Below are 24,688 nucleotides of genomic sequence, written 5' to 3' on the forward strand. Positions count from 1 at the left end.
CACATAGATGTGTGCATATAGTATCAAGAGACTGCCAACATTCATGCTATTGAAATAATTCCTGCTTCTGGCACCTGTGCTAAATAAATAGCCTAAATGTAGTAAAATATTGTGTATACTGCATCTCTTTATTTAGCATCATTTTATTTATAATAGTGAAAAGTGGAAAGACAGCCTAAGTGCTTGCAGTTGAGGAATCGTGCAAGTGACAAATCATTCAAATGATGGAAATGTGAGAAGTCCTCGAATTTGCTTATGGGTAGAGCAGCAGGGAAAGAATTGGGAATCGAGTGCAGGAGATGGGGAAAGAATCCTTTTAGATTTTCCCCCAAGTCTTTTAGCATGTGCTTTCCTGAATTCTCTGTGTAGAATCTCCCCAGAATCATTCCTTTATCTTCCCCACTTTCGACTGCATTCCTCAGCAATCTGTTGCTGTTCAGACACTTGCAAAAGTGCTCCTGCCTCCGCCCTCTAATTCCGTGTTCATGTCCCTTGGAGCCACTCTGAAAAGGCCCCTGCATAGCGATTCCGCTTTACCCACACCTCAGAATTCTCCTGAGTTTAGCCAGATGGTCACCACACAGCCACTTCAGAGTACAGGGAGATGACTTTCTACTGAGCTTTGTACATGGGAATTTTTTTTCCTTTGGAAACTTAAGGAAAGACTGATCAGTTGAGAGTTTGAGAACTTAGTTCAGCCTCCTCATTTTGCAGATGGGGAACCTGAGGTGAGCTGACATGCCACAGATCTCACAGCTGATGGTAACAGGGTAGCATCCCTTTTTACAGAGGACTGTGGACACTGCCTTTGTCCTTTAATAGCTGTGTAGCTTTGGGTGAAGAATCTCCTGGGTACATTTGTAGATTGAGGACTTAGTGTGAGGTGTGCAACTCCTGTCTGCCACATATTAGTAAATGTCAACTACTTAAACAGTAAAAAAAAAAAAAAGAGACCATTAGCAGTGCATGCTTTTTATTTGTTATTACTTAAGAGAAGGGACTCTCGCTTCCATGATTTCTGGACCTTCTTGGGAAGTAGAAGTCTCACCTCTTTGGGGATGGTGATGTCCCTACCTAGGGGACAGAAAGTAATAATGGAATGTTTACTGTTAGAATAACCCATTTCTAAATTCTTAAGACCATTTGTAATGGACACATTTTATAATGCAGTTGAACTCTAAGACAGTCTTTAAGACAATCTAGTACTTGAAAGCCAGAATGTATCAACAGAAATATTAGGGTGATTAGTGTATTATGAATGACTTCCTCACTTTACAGAATTAATTTCAAGGTATATTTAAGTAGAGAAGCTCCTGTTGAGTATCACAAGATTATTCACTGACAATTTTTCCCTTTAAAATGATTAGCAAAATGAAAATGGTGTAAGGCAAGGCATGTAATCTATTGTTGAGATAAAATTGTCTTCTAATGATATGATAAATATCCAGAAACAGTGCTTTCAAGGTATTTAAAAAAACAGCCCTTTCAGGGTTTAAAAATCCTAGGTCTGTATCTGGTGGGCATGTAACAAAATGAGAACTATTATTTTAATTTTCATTCCACACAATCGCGAGTAACTTAGAATAATGGGAAGAGTAGAGGACTCTCTGGAAACCCTGGTCACATTGTGCTCTGCATGTACTAGGTCTTTGGGAGACAGCTTTTAAGAACTTTTTATTGGGAAATTTTCCAAAATATATAAAAGTAAAATAATAAAGTCCCAAATACTCAATATCCAGATTCAATCATTTTAAAGATTTTGCCACATTTGCTTTATCTGTTACCTGCCTACCTTCATTTTGTGGAAGTATTTTATGTGTAAATCACAGGATCATGTTGATTTCACCCTTCCCTACTTGGATGAGCCTCTCCATAAAAAATGTGAACTTAGCAAAAAACCCTTATAATTAACTAGTCCTTAATTAAACTTCCCAATTGTTCTCAAATAAGTCTTTGTAGTTGGTTTGTAGGAACTGGCATCCACATGTCACATTGTGTTGTTATGACTCAGAACCTGGCAAGAGTGGTGCCCCTTCCGTCTCTTGCCTTTGACTTGGAAAAACTGACTCAGCTGTCAGGTAGAATATGCCACATTCTGGATTTTATTTATTTTTTGAGCATTACTAACATATAGACACTGATACATTCAATGTATTTCAACAGTTTTACAGCCATTATACATTTTGATGATTATATTTCATATTTTGGTAGGGATGAGCTCCTCAAGGTGGCTCCTATATCTTTTTAACATGACCCCATTCATTAGAAAAATTTCCCCCCGTTAATTTTTTTTTTTTTTATAGAGGCATGTTTTATTTATTTATTTTATTTGTTTGTTTGTTTTGTTTTTACATGCACTGGGTACAGTCAGAAGCGCGGGAGGGTGAGAGAATTCACCAGAGCCAGAGTGGGGAGCAGAGCAGGCAGAAGAACCGAAGTACACTGCTGAGGGGAGCAGCGGGCGGCAGGAGAGGTCTGCGCGCCATGTGGGACCCTCCTCGGGTGGCCGGGGAGCAGCCGGGGATCGAACCGGCGCCGCAGAGGCCGCGGGCAGCTTCGCAACCCAGCGCTCAACCGCTGCGCCACCGGGGAGGCCCTCCCCCCGTTAATTTTTATGGCTTCCTTGCTCTGTGGCACTTCGAGGTCCCCTAGACTGATCTAGACACTTCCTGACCCAGACTGGAAATCAGTTCCATTTAAAGAGCTCTGCTTCCTTTAACAGAGAAGGAATTTAGAGACCACTGTTTGGGTGTTGGGGTTACTTACTGCTTATTTTTCACTGTTACAATTCAAAACAAGTATTTTTGGAAAGACTTTATACTGTTATTTCCAATAATAATGAGTATTATCTTAGGAAAATGTTATGCTTGTGTATTTTTCTTTTCATTGAAAATCCTGGTTCCTAGCAATATTAATGTTGATTGTCTTACAATATAATACATGTTTTAAAAATATCAATATTGCTGCTATTGATATGGAATGAAATTTAAGATTTTTATAGAGGTTTTTTTTGTTCTTGGAATATATTACACTAAACATATTGCCAAATACTGTGTCCTAAAATTCTTTGAAATACCGATTTTCTTTATATGTTTGTGTTATCAACTTTAGATAACATTTGTTTCAACTTGTTTCCAATTTTTATTTCTTTTAATTTTTTCTTCATTAACCTTATTTTTTTTAAGATTTATTTATTATTTATACAAGAACTGGGGTACAGGCCAGATGTGCAGAAAGGTGAGAGGATTCACCAGAGACAGAGTGGGGAACAAAACAGGCAACTGACTGAAATACACTGCTGAGGGGAGCAGCAGGTGAGGCAGGAGAGGTCTGCCATGCCATGTGGGTAGTTCCCTGGCTGGCTGGGATCGAACCTGCACTGCAGAGGCTGCAGACAGCTTCACAGCACTGCGCTCAACCGCTTGCACCACCAGGGAGGCCCTGTTTCCAATTTTTTAAAAAACTACTTTTTGAATAGCGAAACCATTTATTTGATTCCAAATTCAAAACTCTTAACATGATATGTTCAGAGTTGTCTTTCTTCCACCCCATGTCCTCCCTCATCCTGAATGTAAACAAATATTTTTATTCGATTGTAGATACCCTTTTCAATGCTTCTCTTTTGCAAATGTCTGTATACATGTTTCCATATCTTCCCTAAACTCCTAAATAAAAGGAAACACACAGTACTCACTATTCTGCATGTTGTTTTTTGAATTAAATTCAAAAAGAACAGTTGCAAAATATAGGATGAAGAACTCAAATTTACCTTTCACCTAACCCTCCCCACTATCCCTGCTTCCCATCCATGTACCCATTCTTTTCCCTCCTTCCTGTGTTAACCATCCCTCTGTCCAGCCAGCCTGCTTGCCTGCCAGTCATCCATCTACACATTCATCCATGCACTGTTTTTTTTTTTTTCTTGTAGACATGTCCCTTTAAGTACTTTAATGTGAATTTCCCAAGAACAAAATTTTTTCTTGCAAAGTCACAATACAGTTGTCAAAATCAGGGTATTAATTTTGATATAATATCATGATCTAGTCTACATATTTTATTCAGATTTTACCACTAATACCTTGGATAGTGAAATGAAAATTTTTTTTTCTGGTCTAGGACCCAATCCAGGATAATACAGTATATAATTAGTCATTATGTCTCTTTAATCTTCTTTCATTTGGAATGTAGTCATGCATTGATTAATGATGTTTTGTCAACAATGGCTGGCATATGTGATGGTGGTCCCAATAGGCTATTATACCGTACAGCCTAGGTCTACAGTAGGCTGTGTGGTGTAAGTTTGTATAGTTACACTCTCTGACATTCATACAATGATGAACTCTCCTAACAACCCACTTCTTACAGTTACTCTCATTGTTAAGTGAACCATGACTGTAGTTCCTCAATTTTCCTTTGTCTTTTGTGAGAGTAAAAGCCAGGGGTTTGCCTGCCTGATTGTCCTCATGATTAGATTTAGGACTAGCATTTGGGATAGGAACACGGTGAATATTGTACTCTTCTAGTGTATCATCTACACTAGGCACAAGATACTGTTCTTTTTAATTTTTTTTCCTTTTCAGGTGATGTTAACCTTCATCATTTGGTTAGGGTTTGCCTTTTCCCTCCTGTTTTTTTTTTTTTAATCTCTTAAAAATATATCCTGTAAATTATCCATGCAATTGTATGGAACTATCATTCTGTTTTATACTATGTATATTCTATTTTGATGAACATAGTTTATTTAACTCCTTATCTACCAGAGGACATTCACTTCTAGTCTTTTGCTATTACAAATAATGTCATGATCTAGAAATCATTTAATAATTTTGTCATTTTGTTTTTGGGATAGATTCTTGAATTGGGATTCCTGCATCAAAAGGGTAATTGCATATTTATTTTTAATAGGTATTGCCAGATTTCTCTCCATAAAGATCATACTATTTCATGTTCCCACTGTAATGACTGTTTCTCCTTAGCCTTGCCAGAAGTTTGGATTTTTGCTAATCTGATAGGTGGTTATTCTAACACTTCATGAATAAGTAAATTTCCACCCCTCTCCCCAACCCTGAATAGAAATACTGCTTTTATTATGTACTTCATTTCCGTATGCACTTGGGGTTTTATATTTTTTATTATTTTGCATTGTTTTGGGGAGAGTATTAATTCAGTTAAATTGTTATTTCAAATTACTCAATGATCTGTTCTCCTGTGGTTTCTTCTTATCATAAAGTATTCATTCCTTGTAAATTTTTGCAGAGTTCATCATATCAGAATGAAATATTCAGTGTTATTTTAAATATTTCTTTCATTATCCAATATCCTTGAATGAAAACATCCCTCAAAATATTTATTTCCAACTGAAATTTATTTGTAATTGTCTTTCTTTGAAAGGGGCAAATTTTCTATTTTTTAGGTATCATTTTCATTTTTTCTCTGTTGTTTATATTTACAATGGAGATATTTGAGTATCTGCTATTTACAAGGCAATTTAACTAACGGGTATAGTGTATGAATTGTACAAATGTTCTACATTCAATCCATGCTTCCCTTTTTATTTGAAGAAATTATTTAGAATGAGGGACTCCTGAACCACTAGCAATCAGCTGCTGTCTGTGAGGCCAGTTTGGGATTCTTGAGTCAAAAGGGCTTTTCTGTCAGCTGATTTGTCTGGTGGGTGTTGTTGAGTCACTTAGGGGTGGGTTCTCATGAAGCCATTGATTCTTTTTCCCAGTCTTAGGGAATACCTGTCTTGATTTCACAACATAACTTTGTCCACAGGGATTTCGAGAGGATTTGGAGGGATACATTGTTGTTTGCTATATGTACTGATTTTTGTAAATGTTCTTGTCATCTCCAGCTAAGGCATTTTGGGTCCCAGCTAATCTTTTCTCTTTGTGTTCTCTGTGGCTTTTTGGTGTACATGCCCCTCTGAGATCTACCTTTCCCTGGAAATCTCTGCCTCTTTCATCCCACTGTTGTGCAGGCTTGTGTTATTGTGCTGCTGATCCCTCTAGGTCCTCTCCCGTTAATTGAATAAATCACCTGACCTCATTTTTTTCAATCTGTTGTCATTGCTCATGCTTCCATAGCCTGTGCCCCCTACTCTGCTCAGACATCCCTGTCACTGCCACAAATAGTTATGTTTTCCTATGTCTGTATTTTGTCACTTAGTCTCCCTGCTGGGAATGCCTTCTTTTTCCACCCTTATAAATCTATTCTCATGTGCTCAACTCATTTGCTAGATCCTCTGAGGCTGTTCCTGACTCCCTCTCTGCGTCATTAGCACTGAGCAGTCCCTTTCCAACCCTTTATACGTTAGTGCTGGTCTTCATGAGGCTGTGAACTCCTTGGGGCTGGTGATTCCAATCTCAAACTGGTCTATCTCTTGGTATGCCTGGTGCTGGACCCATGGCAGACCCTTGATATGTGCTGAAAAGGTGAATCCATCATCTCAGTCTTTCCTAGTCCCACCATCCCACCCCGGACTGCTGAGTCTTAACCAACCCACGGAAGACTCTTTGCTCTCCTCTCCTTGACCCAGCCTAAGATATTATTGTGACCTGAGTTGTCCATAATAACTTGCCCATCTAAGTTGTAAGCCCCTTGAGGACAGGGACGTCTCTCAGTTCCCCAAGTAATGCATATACTTAATAAATAGCTGGGACTTAATGTATTACTTGTTGGCTGAGTTCTTGCATATAAACCTTTCATTAGGGAAGATACCATGCTAGAGTTTTTGTATCTCTTTTAGTACCAGATTAAGTGCCAAGATGTATAAATAATTGCTATTGTTCAATGAGATCCTGTTCTAGTAGCTTTATAGCTATTTCTAATGTCCTATATTACCTCTGGAAGGAGCTAATATGTATATATATTTAGTAGTATTATTTATTTATACAACATATACATTTATTATTTATATAATAAATACATATATTTATATGATATATAAACTATATTTATAAAATTTATGTATTATAGATTATATAAATATTTATATAGTATACATCATATAAATTTATTATTTATATGGTATATATAAATAATAAATATATATACATATTAGCTCCTTGCAGAGGTAATTTATAATATATATCTATTTCTATAAGATTGAATAGCTCTATGAGCAGTGTGGTGTTTTCTCCATTTTGCAGATGAGAAAGCAAAGGCGCAGAGGATAAATAACTGGCTCAAGTTCTATCAGCCTATGAGGGGCAGAGCTGGGATTTAAGCTCAAGTCTTTCTGATGTTTTATGCTATAGTGCTCCATAGCAAGTATCTGTTGAATGAGTTTTCATTTCTTCTACAGAGTCATTGTTGGTGCTTTGTCCTGGTAGATAATGTTTTTTTAAGATTTATTTCTTTATGCATACAAGAGCTAGGGTACAGGCTAGAGGCATGGGGGTGAGAGGATTCACCAAAGTGGGGAACAGAACAGGCAGATTGACTAAAGTACATTGCTGAGGGGAGCATTGGGCGAGCCAGGAGAGGTCTGCTGTGCCATGTGGGTTGCTCCCGGGCTGGGGATCGAACTTGTGCTATAGAGGCTGCGGACAGCTTCACAGATTGCATCTTAACCCCTTGCGCCACCAGGGAGGCCCATGTCCTGGTAGATAATTCTTATTCACCCTTGGAGAGCTGTGTATCAGCTTTGGTTTCACAGGTGGGGAGTATTCACCTGTCCTACTCCATTTCTCAGACAATATCTACGTGGCATATGGGTCTTGCTGAAACTGTTCTTGTTACCTCCCAAGAAATGGAGGAAAAGATCGGTACATTGGCCATCTCTGCTGTGGTTTTCTGTGGACATGATGTTGTCCATGGCAGGGAAGAGGTCTTTCCAAAGCTTCATTTTTATAGAACAGAACTAGAGGTAGTCTAGTCCAGAATCTTCAAACCAGTCCTGGTGGTCAGCTTCACAGGCAGGTGCCACATCAGTTTTATTAGACTCAAGTGACCTTTAGTCCTGAGGACTCTTGGTGCAGTTAGGGAAGCAGATATATGAGCAATAGTTTCATTAAAAGACTGCTGATTCCACAATAAGGGGCAAGCACAATAGCATGAGGGGGCACAGTGGAGACATTAGGGTTTCATTATATTAGCTGTGGAGATAAATGGGCCAGAAATAGTTAAGTCTGATTTCCCAGTGAAAGAGGCTTCTCATGTAGCTCAATGACCCAAAGTACAATGTCCTTGTGGGGACTCCCTGGGAGTTTGGAAAGTGTTCAAAGGTGATTTGATTTAGCTACTCTCCATGCTTAGCAGAAATAGCCCTTTTTATGGGCCTCTTGGACTATTCTGTGGGCTCTAGTGTTCTCCAGTGGCATCTTTTCTTACTTGTGATTAGGATAAAGAGAGATGGAAATAGCACCAGGCAGGGAAGCAGAATCCTTTGCTTTTTATCCTGTGCTGCTGTGAAACTTCAGGTTGGGTCTGCCCTTATCCAACCCTCAGGCTTTTCACCTGTGAAACAGAGGCAGCAACATTGTCTGTATTGCAGGATTCTTACCAGGATCAGATGTGCTAATATGTGAAAATATCTTGAAAGCTATAAGTTGCACAGTGTAAACTCCTCTAGTGACTACTGAGAAAATGACTTTGAAGGCAGTGGTATGTGTATGTTCTAGGCATGTTGACCAGAGGTGTGCATGGAAAGGTGGGCTGAAACCTTATCATGGTGGAGGATTGTGGGGAATTTTAAGTACAGTCCCTATGAAGGAGAAGGTCACAGATACCTGACTCAGCAAGGTACTGGTGTGCTACAATACACTCAGGAATTGTTTTAGCAGATTCTGTGAAATTATCCACAGGCTCTTCTGGAAAAGAAAGCATGTTGAAGAAGACCTCTAATAGTGGATTAATGGTAGGTTGATGATGGGTATTTTGATTCCTTCAGCTCTGGGGACTATGTGTGATCTCTCCTAGCTTCTAGACCTTTCACTTTACTACAGTGAAAACCCTAATATCTCTGGTTTACCTTGGTGGGGCAAAGACCTGCCCTTTGTAGTCTCTTGACTTGGCACCTAATTCAAACTTTCATTATCAGCAAGGTCCAGGGACAGTAGTTGATGCAATATCACAATGTCAGAACATTCCCACTACTTTCCATATTGTGTGTTCCACATCAGCCGGGATTTCTGGGTCTGTTGCTTCATTTCCACCTGAGTTCATGCTGTGGCAGCCATACATTAAAATATTCTCCACATGTGTTCTTATTATGTCAGCCTACTTCACTTGTCTCTGTTTATGGTGTTTAAGATTAGACATTTTGAGTTAAACTCTTAAGGCAAGTCATTGCTTAATTAGATGCCCTGTATTTGGTTCCTTTCTTACTTTCTCACAGTAAACCTTTCAAGCTCACCTAACATTTGTGATACTTTGGCCTGCAATTATTTCTATCTTACTGTTCTCAACCAGAACCAACTTTAGTGGAGTTCATCTTCCTCTTGTGCCTTATCATCATTGTGCCTGAATCAGGACACCATTTATAGTTTTCTCTTTAAATGGGGCCATGCTATCTGGCTGTTTTATTGTTCTAAAAGTATGATATTTTATTCGAACTAGGTTTTAGAGCAATCTTTCCTTTTAATAATCTGGTGGCAGTATGACTTATTGATGTTATTTATTTTATGTGGCAGATTAATCTCTTCAATTTTAGCTTTTGGGTCACTCAAACTTGTTAGCATTCTACTATGGCATTGGGTGGTCTTTAGTACTTTATTGGGCTGTTTTATAAAATACCACCAAAGAAATATGTCGGAGCTAGTATTTATTGTCTTAATCTTGTTGTCTGCATTGAGAAGTTTCTAACTAAATGTTTTCTCCAGCTTTTCCTTAATTGCAGTGTGGTTAATTCCTCTCAACTGCAGGAAGCCAGAGTATTTATAGATTGTTATTATTTTTGTGGTTGGTAGAAGTAACCAACATTTATTGAGTGCCAAGAACACACTTGGCTGAAGTTGACTGTAGAATCAGGTCTAGTTCTTGCCCCATGAACTTAATGTGGGATGTACTGGCAGGGAGAAGACATGTTCACAAAATTGTACCTATTCAAATGAGGAGAGAAAATGAATTTCAGTTCAAAAGGACACCTTAGGAATTCAATTAAATGGGATAGAACACAGCTAGTAAGGCAGCATTTATCTTAAATTCTACAAATCTGGGGAGTGAGTCATGGCAAGCACCAGGTAAAAAAGGGGTGAGGTATCTGAGCATTGCTGTCACTGTGTGGGTGGAGAGGAAGGTGGAGAGTGAGTGACTGGAGATGCAGTCAGTTCAAGGTCAAAGGAAGGTTAAAGGAATCCTGAAAGTCACCCTGGATTTGCCTCCCTAAAAGCTAATGACTTTTCAAGGCTTGTCTCTGCTACCTCTTAGATACTCCCATCCTGTCTGAGTTTCTATTGTTGGGATTATAGTCCTTTTTCTTTCTCACTGGTCTGTCATCCTGTCCCCTGGAATCCACCAGCCATGAAGCTGTCATGTTCATCTTTCCCATTTGCTAGCATTTGAACAGGCCAGGCCAGCCTGGCTCCATCTGTGTGTGATGTTGCTCCTGCTGGGAAGACCCCTTGCCCCAGTGTCCATCCTGTGGAAGCTTTTCATCTTTAAGTTCATCTCCTCTGTGGGACCTCCAAGCTGTACCTCTAAACTTTAGTGTTTGTTCTTCTGGACTCCAGCTGTGTTTGTAGATGTAGCCCCTCATCACCGCCTCCCCTCCACCCCCCCACTGAGCCTGGGTAGTACTGTGTCTCATTGAAGCATGTGTCCTTTATGTTTTGTGTTGGCTCTCAGAAGACAGGCATTGAGCCTTTCAGCTGATGATTCTCCCTGGTCCTGTGGGTGGAAGGAAGCAGGGCTGGTGGGTCAGGTCAGGCTGCAGGCTCCTCAATGACCATATGCTTACTGAGTACCTGCAGAGCATTTGACTTTCATCATTTCAAGGGGAAAGATAGCTTCTGGGAAGTATGGGAAGATGAATTTCTTTCTCATTCTGGAAGGGTTCCGGTGCTGAAGCACAGGCACAGTTGGTACCAACATTCTGAATCTGTAGAGATTATCTTGATGGGGGAACACCTGTCCTGTCCGTGGAACTGGCACTCTTCTTGGCACTCTGTGACGCACAAGTCTTCTCCACCTCCTGCTGCCAGGTCTGTGCCAGGAGGAGGTGGCAGACCTACGGTCACTTTGGGACTTTGCAATTACTGTCACCATCTGGGAATCTGCCTTCCAGCATGAGAGTGGCAGGGACACTTCAGACCTCAGTGAAAATGGCATTCATGACCAATTAGGGCAAACAGACCTGCTTTCCAGGAGACCAGAGGCCTTCTAAATGAACTTTGTGTGTTCCATGGACAGAGTGTCATTTGATTTGTCCACATTAATAAATTTGTTTAGGAAATGGAACATTAAAAGTGGACTGTCTTTTGAAATAGGAATTCTAAACATTTGTTTTGTTGTTGTTGTTCAACAAAATGTGTTCTAGTTAACCTCATTGTATATATGAGTAAGTGTTGTGGGAAATGTGATTTTGGTACTAAGTGCCATCCAGGATCTGAAGATTCTGTGAATCTAGTGATTGCTTTGTTAGAGCAAGTGAAAGATTAACACCACCCAAGTTAATGCTAGAAAAGTGGTTTCAACCAGTGCAGCAGATCTGCAGAGGAGTGAGATGCTGCTGTGGGCTGGAGGGGTCCAGTGGATACTGTGTAGGGTAGAAAATGAAATTGGAGCCACATCTTGAAGGTGGTAGAATTTGAAGAGGTGTAACAAAGAAGAGAATTCCCAGGTGGGAGAACTGTACAAAACCAAGATGGAGAGTCTTTTCTTAATATTTTTTTAAATTTGTGGTGTTGATGTGACCAAGAGTTTAATTGTGGAAATCTGGGCTCATGACCCTCCCACTCCCTCACTGTTACTCTTCTAACCTCTTGAAATTCTTTGAATATCTACAGTATATTCCATGTTGGGCTGGTGCAAAGGAAATGCATGACAGTCCCTTTGCCTTGTGGAGCTGCAGTCTTGTGAATTACTGTATCTAGGGGGAAAATGTAGAATCAGTGACAGTTCTTAAAAAATGTCAGATTAGAATCTCAGGTCAACTCTGCTGGTGTGACGCCCTAGGCTTGCTCTCGTCTTGCTTCTGTGGTGCAGTGCTGGGTAAGTGATGCCTTTCCTTGACAGGTGAGAGCTGATGTCAGGTTTTTTGCCAAAGTTGGACACATTTGTGGAAGAACCATAAAAAAAGGCATAGTTTTTTGTGTCTTTGTTTTCTGTTGCTTCTCCGCTGGCCCTGGCATGCCAGGCACTGCCTCTGAGCAGACAGGAATGTCTTCTGGCCTCTCAGGGCTGAGGACCGCCCTGCTGGACATTCCCTGGGACTGTAGGAAAAGCTGATGGCGTCTGGCCAGCCACAGAGCGTGCAGCCCTGGCTGTTGTGGAGGAACTGAGACTCGTGTGAAAGCCCCTGGACTTGCTCATGGGATTGTGAGATTCTGGTCAAGTTGAGATTTGCCTTTGTACCCTTGTGCTCCCTTCCGCCATCTGGGAGCCATGGTCTTGGTGCTTGACACAGGAGCTGGAGGCTTCTCCTCTTGCTGCACTGGCTTTGTCATGGGAGATGCTCTCCCCAGGTGAGGAGGTGGGGCCTAATTTCGTGTGCACGCAGCCTCCTGTAGGGGAGCCTCTTCCCGGCACTTTACATCTCTTTCCTCCGGGTCCATTTAATTGCTCAGCCACATTGATAAGCTTATTCCAATTCTGGGCCACTCCTGACACCCCAGCTGTTGTTTGTCGCTCTGCACTTAGCAGTGTTATTGATTTGCCATTTGCTTGCAGTTTAGCTGCGTTGGGGTGGTGTCTGATACTGGATGTCTTTCTATCTATTGATCTGATTTCCTGGTAGCCACGATGGAGGTTTCTAAGAGTGCTGTGTGGGGGAGCTGCGCGCTGTGTTGCTGGGTTTGTTTGTTTTTAAATACCAAAGTGATCCAGACTCAGAGGCAATAAAGGTAAATCTGAGACCTGTTTCCTTGTAAATGTCTGTGTATGAGAACCTTCTCCTGCTCCTTTCTGCTTGAGTTCTATTTTTCTCCTTATTATTGCCATCCCTTCATTTGACTATCCCTTTAATCAAAGCTCCATGCCACCTTCCTCCCCATGCTGGCTCAGCACCTTTCCTGGCCGCACACACACCTGCGTCTTGCTGTGGGGTTATACACACACAAAGAGGACTCCGTCTCGCATGGGGTACGTGCATGCACCCTGCATGCCCACACTACCCAGCTGACTCTCGCAGGCAGCAGGGCAGTGAGCCCAAGGAGACAGGAGCTGTGATGTCAGGAGCATTTCCTTTGAAGTCCCAGTTCTTCAGAGAAGAGTAAACACAATAGCTTCCTTTTGGAGATTAAGTGCTCTGTTGCCTTGCCTATGTCTTATTTTCACAGCAAATCCTCCAGTTAGATGTCATCTCCCTTTTACAGAAGAAGAAATGGAGGCTGAATAAGGTAAATAACTCTGAGACCCACGGTCAGTATGTGACGAGGGTAGAATTTAGACACTTTCTGTGCCACTGGGCTGCCTATGTTGTTGCAAGTTGGACGCTCACTGTGCTAAGGGTCTACTGGTGCTTCCGCGGGTGTCGCTGGCTATGGCAGCCCCAGGACTGCCTCTCCCTCTGCAGGAGAGGAGTTGTGTCTGAAGACAGTCCTCAACCAAAGCATGGTGTCTGCCCCCTGGAGCAGGTGTGGCTGCAGAAAGGTCTGGGAGAGTGTGGCCACCAGCCTAGAGAAGCTGAGGCTTGGAGTGGACTCAGCCCCACCTCCCAGTTGCTTGTGCCTCCTGCTGTCATCCGGGGGCAGGACCTGATGTCACATATCCCCTGTGTTAGAACAGTACCCCTCTTGCTCTTGAAGGCCTCTGTATTTTTTCAAAACATGTTCATATCAATCTCTTTGAACCCACATGCGCTGAGGGTAGGAGGAACAGGTACTCTTGCTCTTGTTTTATACCCAGAGGTGATTAGCCCAGCTCCTGTTGGGCAATGGTGATGACGAGCTTCGTGGTTTTCCTTTGGTTTGGTTTTGTAGATGTGGGGAGAGTGGCCCAAGAGGATAAGACTGTGGTGAGAGTGGGGACTTCTAGTTCGTGGAATTTGTACAGAAATACACTGATATTAATATGTGGTTACTAGTCATTGTGTGATGACCTTGAGGAGCATTTTATTTTGTCCATTTGCTCCATTGCCCTTTCTCCCCTCCCCGCACCTGTCCATCCAGGGGAGAGGAAGACACTGCTGAAGCTGAGTGCCACTTTTTAGAGGACCCTGTGTCTCTGCAAGATCCCCAAGGCCTAGGATCCTGCCTGCCTGGGAAACTTCTCGAGGGGCTGGTCTTTCTCTCTCAGCACCTGCTTCTTTCTTCCTGTTCTATAACTCTTCTCAGAAGCTGAGACTTGAGAAGACCCTATTCTCAGAGATTGTGTGCTTGGCTGCACAATGCTGCTAGCATTTTGGTACCCCTGGTAGGTTGGGGCTACTTCACCATCTTTACTGAGACCATGTAGGGCAGAGGGATGGGGATCCTATGCCTTGAGCCTCCAACCAGGACTGGGGATTCCTAAGGTGTGGAAACTTTTACTGCTAAAATTAGGACAATTGCAAGCACATCAGGGTGGTTGGTCATCCTGACTGCACTGAAGATGCCTCCTATTGACCTTTGGCCCTCCACCCTCACCCCTGCTTCTTGTACCCAAGGGGCCTGTGGCTCTCAGTGGATGATTAGCTGGCAGAAGTTTCTGTAGGGATGGTGTTCTGGCTTAGGGTATGATGTGGCATTTCCTTCTGGGCCCAGTAGCTGTTTGTTTTTTTTTTTTTTTTTTGGTCTTTTCTGGCTTTTAGCCGCACCCTCTTCCTAGTTGTTTTCTGAACCTCTCAGAACCAGGGATGAGGTGGCTGAAGACCACGAAGTTCAATCAGTGAAGTTCCATGTCTCTGTGGTACTAGGGGTTGCTGCGCCCCAGGGTCCTGGAGCTGACCTAACCTGGCAACCTGCTTCCTCCTTATTCTGTGGGGGGGACCTCCATGCCACCTCTCACCCAAAGCCAAGCCTGCCCTTCATCAGGGGCTTGAGCTATGAGCTATGAGCAGCTATGAGCTTGAGAGGCCGGATGCCACATGATCTCAAGACAGAACCTGAGGGGGAGTAGATACTGGCCCTGAGACTCACTTCTGGGATTTTGCTTGGGTGTACTGGGAACCAGAGCAAATATTGAAAAGGCTTTGCATATGGGAAGTGGTAAAAGGGTGATAAGGCCCCAGGTGGGTGGAAGAGCTGATGCTTGTTTAGCTCTCCGGTATGTTCTGTCAACTTTCCACGTCTCCACAAACATCTTTGTGAAAGTATCAGTTTCTCCTTAGACTATTTTGTCAGACAAATCTGAGCCCTTGCTGTGTTTTGTTGGCACCTCTCCGACTGAGGTAAGCAGTGTGGTCTGAGGCTCAGTTTTGGTGCACACAGGCTGACTTTCATTTCTGAAAACATTTCTCTGAGTCTCAAGAAGGCCTTTGCTTACACCCTGTCTGCCCCTTCCTTACACCCACCAGGTTCTCTTGAAGGTTTTTCCAACTCTAATTTCCAAACCTAGTTCTTCATTAAAATAAAAATTGGGCATCCCTTGTTTTTTCCCCTTTGACAACCTTTTTCTCCTTGCCTCCTTGAGCTTTGTTTTGTGATTTTTTTAAATAAAAGAAGGAATGGAGCTGCTGGGATGCTCTGTGCTTTCCTATATGTCCTCCCTTAATCCCCATGCAGCCCTACGAGGTGACAGGTACAGGGAGGCTGGCCAGCTGGCTCACATCCGTAGAACAGCTCTAGAGTGGCACAGTGGACATGGGATGCCAGGTGGTTTCATTGGATTCTACTTTACTGTACCCGAGTCTTAAGCCCACCTTAACTCGGTAACTAACTTGGTGACTCTAGCAAAACACTTGATGCTTGGACATCTGTATCCTGCCTTGTTGGAGTGAACAAGAGGAGGAACTGAAAGACTTTGGAGGTACTTTCTAGCTGATGTGGCTCCCACTCATTTTTCTCGTCTGTGGGAAACCCTGTCTTTACAGTCCATGTGAACTTTGTCACAAGGGCTGTTTTTACTTTTGCTCCACCTTTTGGTAAGAGGTATTGTTGTGACTTGGTAGCTCACATTTCCGGTTTCCTTTAACTTACCTGGATTACCGTATCTGAAAAAATCATTGCAAAAGTATGTGCTTTTTTGTTGATACTGATAATGATGATTATGATGGCCAGAATGATTAATTACTCCGCTATGAGGAATATTGGGTGGGTCACTGCAGGGAGTTGGGTAATAAGATGGACTTAATAGTCTGGGACTGCCTGAAGGCATGTAACAGAGCTAAGTAACATCTTGCAGATTCAACTTAACAGCAGGGAAAGTGATCGTTTGTTCGTTCTTGTGTTTGGTGGGCCAGGCTTTGTGCTAGGTGTTCATGATATGGTGATGATTAAGAGTGACGCCTTGATGTTGCTGTCTAGTTTGGGGAGACAGAGTTCATGTGAGAATGAGCTATAACCTTGTGACTCTGATGAGTGAAACCAAGAGTAACAGGGGGAACTAAGTTAGGTGCTGCAAGAAGCCCTAAGTGCTAAGCTCTTTGCATACATTATTTTATCTCATCTTCACAATGGCTCCTCAAGAAGGATAATCTTCTTCCTATTTTATAGAAGATACTGATACTCAGATTTCAGTCCAAATGCAACTCCAAAGCCCAAGATCTTTCTGCTCTACTTCCTTCTTTCCCTCCCTCTCTCCTTCCCTCCCTCCCTTAGAGTCTTCAATACAGTCTCTGTAGTTCACTGTGTGGACATCTTTATCTTTAGGCAGAATAATTGGAATCTTCCACATTGTCATTTGAAAGCTATAGTTAAGAGCCCCCTCAACCAACTTGATACTCTGTGCTGGAAGCTTTAATGGCCAGTGAATAGCCTTGGAGGATGATTGGCTTCTATGAGGTGCTGGTAAGGTTCAAGTATGTCATCAGACCCTGCTAATAAATGAGGTCGTTTCCTGCCAGTGTTGCCCTGTAAACTGGATGGTTTATCTAGTTACTTCACTGAGTGTGGAATGCAGGGAAGCTGAGGGATTAGAACCCACGACAGGGACATTTTGGTGGGAGAAAGAGGCGAGGAAGGAAATTACCCAGAGAATTGGCACATCCTGGGAGGAGGGCTGGACACAGGGTATTGGAAATATGAGGAATAGGACCAGAAGAGAGAAGCAGAAGGTCACCAGAGACAATTTTGCCTTGACTGGTCTCAGTAAACCAGACTGATTCTGCATCATTTCCCTTTCTGGAGATACTCAGGCGCCCTACTATCATTTTCTCAACACTTGTGTGAAAATGATGGAACCAGTACTTGTCTCTGGTAGGCACAGATAAAAAAGCAGTGCATTTTTTCTTTCTTATATCAACAGACAACTATGAACCAGAGACACACTATGGGGGATGGGGCAGGGGGAGAAAGGAGGGATGGGGTCAAAATAAGGGGGTTGCAATTATATGGGGAATACAAAAATAAAATAAAAATAAAAATAAAAAAAATAAAAAAAGCAGTGCAGCACAGGTTATGAGTCAAGAGTCCGAGCCAAGAGTAGGCTAGGCTGGCTCATGTCTCTACCTGGAGTTCTTGACTCTGCTGCTACTCCAGGCTGGGTTGGCATCAAAGCAAGAGCCCAACCTGTTGGAGCTGCCTCTCAGCTGCCGGCCGTCATAGGACCTTTCTCTTTAGTCTCTCTTTTCCCTCCTCCTTCTCATTGACTTTGTTTTTCCTCAATCTCTTCTCTTTTAAACTGTCCCCTCCTTTTGCCATAGTCTGCAAAGGCACTCACAGAAGGCTCGGTCGGTAGAGCTGGCAGCACTAGACATATTTTGAGGAGAGTCAGAAAGCCTTATCCATCATATTCTTTGGACTCTGAAGATGAGACGAGCTGTAGTGTATCAAAGAGAAGGCCCGTGACACCAGGGTGATGACACATAGCTTTTGTCCTTGAGATGAGAGTGAGTCTGAATCTTAACAGAGACCAATCTGAGTTTGCTGTGTGGGAGAACTTTCAACAGTTAATGTCTGGTGGTGGTCTTTTCATCACTGGTGATGTTTAAGCACAGGCTGGTTAACAATGATGGGGGTTTATGGAAGAGATGAAGATTTTAGATGTGTTGTGTGTGTGTGTGTGTAATGTCAGACAGTAATGATCTGTGTTTATTATCCCTTCCAACTCTGAAATTTGACTTTCTTAATCTCACCATGACATGCCTCTTTCTTTTAGTCACAGTCTTTGAATTTTGGAATTGTTTAATTGGAAAATGTATGTATGTATTATTATTATTATTTTGGTGTGTCTTTAGAAATACATTCCTGCCTGGAAGATCCGGTGCTGTTAGTGTTTTTGGGTACCCATTAAGCCTGGTTCACTCCAGAAATGTTTGGACTCTTGGCTCCGGAAACTTCAGCATGATGCAAAAATAATCTATTTTGTGAGCTGCTGTTCCATTTTACTGCACTAGAGAGTAGGAATATAAGATGAGGTTGCTATACTCCTTACTCCTATAATGTAGAAAATATTCATACTCTTTGGGGGAAGGACATATATCTTCTTGAAGGAGAAATAAAATTCGTCTAGTTACAGTGCATTTTACCCCCTGGGATATTTATCTGGTGAACTCAAGCATCTATATGACAACCAGCAGTGCAGAAAGATCACAGAGAGATTTGAGCAGCCACAGATACTGAGGCTCAGAGGAGGGCATCTCACAAATTCATTCAGAACCTAATTTGGTTGCAGCTCTACTTTCTTATTCATGGCAAACCAAAAGTGGGGAACGTTATTGGGTTTTATTTTTAAATAATGCTGTTATTTACATGTAATTCACATAGCATAAATTTCACCCTGTTAAGTTTGTACAAATCAATGGTTTTTAGTGTAATCACGTAGTTGTGCAACCATCACCACTGTCTAATTGCAGAATGTTTTTGCCATTGCCCAAGGAAAACTGTACCATTAACTATCACTTATCCAGCCCTTGGCAACCACTGATCTACTTTATGATTGTAGACATTTACCTTCTCTGGACATTTACTATGAGTGGAATCATTCAGTATGTAGTGTTTTGTGACTGACTTCTTTCACTTAGCATGTTTTTGAACTTCATCCATGTTGTAATATGTATCAGTACTTCATTCCCTTTTATTATAGAAAAATATTATATTATATAGATGTGTCATATTTTCTGTATTCATTCATCCATTGATATTTGGGTATTCCCCTTTTTGGTTATTATGGATAAGGTTACTACATGAACATTCATGTACAAGTTTTTGTGTGACCACGTGACCTCATTTATCTTGGGTGCATACCTAGTAGTGGGAATTACTGGTTCATATGTTAATATACAACTGGTTCATATGTTTACATTTTTTAGGAACTGCCAAATTGTTTTCTAAAGTAGTTGCATTATTTCTTATAGCACATAAGATGATTCTAATTTCTCCACATCCTTGTCAACACTTTTTATTGTCTCTTTTTCATTTTAGTCATTCTACTGGTATGATGTGTATCTCATTGTGATTTTGATTTACATTTCCCTGGTGACTTATGATTCAGCATGTTTTTGTATGATTATTGGCCATTTGTGTATCTTCTCAGAGAAATGTGTATCTCTTTTGGCCATTTTTGTTATTTATTTATTTTTAAAGATTTATTTATTTTTATACAAGAACTGGGGTACAGGCCAGAGGCACGGGAGGGTGAGAGGATTCACCAGAGACACAACAGGGCAGAACAGGCAGATGGACCAAAATACACTACTGAGGGGAGCAGTGGGCGTGACAGGAGAGGTCTGCCGTGCTATGTAGGTAGCTCCCTGGCCGGCCAGGAATTGAACCTGTGCTGCAGAGGCTGCGGACAGCTTCACAGTGCTGTGCTCAACCCGCTGCGCCACTGGGGAGTTCCTTGCCCATTTTTATATGTGGGTATTTTGCTTTTGTTGAGTTGTCAGAGTTATATTGTGGATTAAAGTCCCTTATCAGATATGATATGTAAATATTGTTTCTCATTCCATGGACTGCCCTTTTCCTTTCTCAATGCTATCCTTTGAAGCATACTGTTTTTAATTTTGATTAAATCCAATTTCCTTTTTTCCCTTTTGTTTGTACTTTTGGTATCATATCTAAGAAATCATTGCCTAACTTTACTTCAATATCTTTTCTAAGAATTTTATAATTTTAACTTTTGCATTTAAATGTATATATTGTTGAATTAATTTTCACATATTTATGTGGTTGGAGTCCAACTTCAATCTTTTGCATGTAGATATTTAGTTTTTCCAGCACCATTGTCGGAAAGATCATTTTTCCCTCACTGAATTATCTTGATACTCTAATCAAAGATAAGTTGGCTTAATTGCAACTGTGTTTTTGAACTGTTTGATTACATTGATGTAATGTCTAGATTCATGTCTCTATAAATTGTTTTAATTTCTGTAGTTATAAAATTAGTTATTGGAAGTTTGAGTCCTAACACTTTGCTTGTTTTCAAGATTGTTCTGGCTAGTTTAGGTTTCTTGCATCTCCACATGAATTCTAGTTTTGACTTGTCAATTTCTGTAAGAAAGCCAGATGGGATTTTGTGATATTGTGATATGATAAATACATGTTTGGTCCTTTGTTACGGGCACAAAACTCCTAAGACCCTTGGAATTTCCTAATGATAGGGGTGAGAGGAGCATCTTTTGTTAGTGGTAGGAAGCCCCCTGCTGAATTGATACTGATAAGATGACTCTTTGTGGGCCCTGAGTAGCTTCAGGATGGGGTCCGGTCCCCAGAGGAGCCAACCATTTTATTAGAGGGTTGAAACTGTTAGCCTACCTCCTGCCTCAGGCAGGGCAAAGGGCCTGAGGGATTGAGTTCAATCTTAGTGACCAATAAATTAATTATGCCTATGTAATGGAACCGCCATAAAAACTCTAAACAATGGGGTTTGGAGAGCTTCCCAGTTGAATACATCAAGATATTGGGAGGGTAGTGTTCCCTGACAGGATTGCCAGAACTCCACACCCCTTCCCACATACTTTGCCCTAGGTACCTCTTCATCTGGTTATTCATTTGTATCCTTAATAATAAAAAGTATTTTCTGAGTTCTGTGACATCATATAGCCAATTATTGAGCCTGGTCATGGGTCATGGGAACCCTGGATTTATAACTGGTTGGTCAGAAATGTGGGAGTCCTGGCACCTGTGATTGGCATCTGAAACAGACTTGTGGGAGTGAGCCCTTAACATGTGGGGTCTGTATTAACTCTAGGTAGTTAGAATTGAATTGAATAGGTAGATGCCCAATTGATATCTGCAAAGAATTGAAGAATTGCTTAATGTAGAACACCCACATATTCATATCAGTACTGGTACTGATATAAGTATTGGTAGTAAAACCAGTTTATAGATTTTAGTAGAGATTGTATTGAATTTGTAGTTCAAGTAGGAAAGTCTTGCTATCTTAACAGTTATGCCTTGTGATTTATGAACAAGGGATGCCTTCCCACATTTGTCTTCTTGAATTTTTTTCAATGATCTTTTGTACTTATCAGTATACAGTCATCTTTTATTAAATTTCTTCCTAAGTATTCTTTATGATGCTGTTGTTGTAAATGGAATTATTTACTTAGATTTATTTTTGAATTTAGTGATTCTAATAGATTTTTTTTGTGAATTCTTTAGTATTTCCTTTATACAAGATCTTGTGTATCTATGAACAGAGGTAGTTTTATTCTTTTATTTAATTGTTCTGGCCAGGACTTCCAGAGTGATGGTAAATAAAAATGAGAGTGGACATATTTTACTTGGTCTTCATCTTAGGGGAAAAGCATTCATCTTTCATTATTAAATCTGATGTTGGCTCTGGTTTTTTTATGGATGTACTTTATCAGGTTGAGGAAGTTCCCTTCCACATGTAGTTTGTTGAATATTTTAATTTTGAAAGGTTGTTGGATTTAATCAAATACTTTTTCATTGTTGGAAGGATCATGTGGTCTTTGCCCTTAATTATTACAATGATTTACATTAATTGATTTTCATGTTGAACCAACCTTGCATTATTATGATAAATCCATCTTGGTCATTGTGTATCATACTTTTTAGATGTTGCTAGATTTGTCTCGCCTAGTACTCTCGAAGATTTGGGGACAGTCATTGTTAAAGGAAAAGTATATATAGCATATTGTTACCATTCTTGCTACTAACAGTATATAGGGAGCAATAGAACATCTTAAAAACCAGCCACAATGACTCAAAAGACATAGTAATAGACTCGTGGAGCCATTTTTCATAGATTCAGTGTTCATTTGTAGTTTATGCTTTTGGCACTGTATTTAGTGGTTATCTTGAATATTGAAAAAATACATTGAATTCCAGTTTACAGAGTCTCAACTGTTCACCTCTTTTCTCTTCTCTTTGAGTCTGTTGGTAGTTAATTCTCGAGTCTGTCCTACCATTGACTCTGTGGCATTTTGGATCACTTTGCTTTGTGTATAATCATCAGTCTATGAGAATTCTAGCAAGGCTTATTGTAAAGCAACAAATTCTGTATCTTCATGGTCTTGGTGCACAAAACAGGAATGTAATGATAAAAGGAATGTCATTTCTTTATAATTTACAGTAGTTTATAAACTATGAAACTTTATTCTAATTTTAATTCTTACAACAAACCTGACATGTGGGCTGTACAGAGACTGACTGTAGTCTGTGGATGAAACAGAGGCTTGGAAAGTTGAAATACTTAGAAGTCAGAAGTTATGATGGAATGCTGGTGCTGCCCAAAGTTGGATGCCTCATTTTCTTTGTGAATTTTGGCAGATTCCTCTTTAGTATCATCCTGGTGTCTTTTCTCTTTCTTCAGTCTCCCAGTTCTCTGCAATATGGGGTCATTTTTTTCCTTTTTTCAATGGTATTGCTCCATTTTTATTGTTGAGCATTTTTAGTTCCACTCCCAAAGTCATTCAAATTAAGTCTTTTAAGTCTTTTTTGAAAATCTTGGTGGCCTGCAATTTTTCTTTCTTTCTTTTTTTTTTTTTTTTTTTCACTTCATGACTTTGGGGATGACCTGCAAAGGCTTTGTCAATCACCTCAATTAGAATTTAGTGTAATGGAGCAGGCCCTTGTGGACATTGGTTTGTGTTCATACAGACTGTTTCCTACTAAGTATTCATGTGACAGTGCAGGGTTTTGAGCCTCATTTTCCCTCTTTATAAAATTGGGGTTGAAATAAAGGTCACAACTCCGTTGTTTAAACTCCGTTGTTAAACGTGGCTTTCCCATGACTTTATAGTGTTCTTTCTTCATCTTTCTGTTCCTGGATGACTTGGTGGTTTTACAGGTGATGTTTTAATTGTCAGTTGGCCTTTGTTAGTGTTTCTCTTTGCCTCTCACCATATCTCAGACTTCCCCTTTCCCTTTTTATTTCCATAGAACTAACCTGCTCCCAAGTGGGCAGAGCAGAAAGTGCTCCCTACTTGTAATGCAGCCAGGCCTCTACCCTTCTGTGATGTCTGGAGAACTTAACCATGAAGCTGAGGCTTTTATTCAGGAGCATATAGTTGAAAGACCAGAACATTTTTTCTGTCTTACTGCATTTTTCTCCCCTCTTTCCTCTCAGATCCTTATAATAAAGAGAAATAATCAGGCCAACTGAACTAAGCTTTTGCTAAAAGGGATAAAAGAAGCCAGAGAAAAGGTCTCTCCATGGGCACTGGATGGCTCAAACCCCACCCCCCTGCACCCTTTTAGAACATTGCATGGCATTAGCATAAAGAAAGTCACCACAATTACATCCAGCCCCTTAATGCGGAGGAGCAGAAAGGATTCTGCTGTGATCGCCCCCGCTGAGTCCCCTGATCAGTTGTGACAGTCACATCACATGGTCTTCCAATAACACTTCCTTTTTCGGATGGACTGAGAGAGTGAGGAGGAAATCTAAGTGCCTCATTCCTCTTAGGCTACAAGTACATATAAAGACATGGATGCAGCTGCATTTTAGGCATTTGGAAGCTTTTCTTGGGGGGAATGTGTGTGCGCACGCAAGAGAGGAGGGGAATCTTCTCTGAGCTTTTTCTTGTGTTGCCATGGGGGCAAGGATACTGGTAATGTCCACATGCTAAGTCCCCTCCCTGAAGCTCAGTACTGGGGGACACAGCAGGTCTCAGAGTGGGCATTGGGGACCTTGAGGCCATATTTGTCTTCCCCTCCCCCAGAGCACTGAGTAGAAGGTCATTGGCTGTGTGTGTGCCCTGGAATCTGGGGCCCTGCTGCCTGGCAGTTAATGCTGCTTTGTTCCTTGTTAAATGAGGCGAGAACTTTCCCCAGGTCACATTCATAATCCAGCTTGGAAGGACACTCAGCTGTGCCGCCCCCTCCCCAGTGCAGTGTCTGCGGGCAGGAAAGAGCTTTCCCTTAGGAGAGTGGCATGGCCTGGGGTGGGGAGAGGTCTCTGCTCAACCTCTCCTGGTTCTGACACCTGCCTGTGTCCTCAGGTAGTCACTGTCTGTGGTGGGATGCAGGGAGTAAGAGGCCAGGTCCTAGTGCTTGAGGAACCTCTTTTTTTTTTTGTCCTGGGAAGGCAGGTGGTG

At 41.3% G+C, this 24,688-nt stretch overlaps 1 protein-coding gene across 6 annotated transcripts in view; it reads left to right on the plus strand.

The window, feature by feature from the left end:
- LOC119241340 (uncharacterized protein C1orf226 homolog) overlaps nt 1–24,688 on the plus strand; it is a 270,987-nt gene that overhangs the window by 61,217 nt on the left and 185,082 nt on the right. Inside the window, exon 1 of one of the 6 annotated variants that reach the window (XM_054693514.1) lies at nt 21,267–21,355. The exons of the other annotated variants lie outside the window; for them this stretch is intronic. The gene's annotated coding sequence lies outside the window, so the exon portion shown is untranslated. Of the gene's footprint in view, nt 1–21,266; nt 21,356–24,688 lie in introns of those variants that run through there. 6 annotated transcript variants of the gene reach the window in all.

This window comes from Talpa occidentalis, unplaced genomic scaffold, assembly GCF_014898055.3.
Source record: "Talpa occidentalis isolate TD23 unplaced genomic scaffold, MPIMG_talOcc4v2.1 talOcc4.12, whole genome shotgun sequence".
NCBI lineage: Eukaryota > Metazoa > Chordata > Mammalia > Eulipotyphla > Talpidae > Talpa > Talpa occidentalis.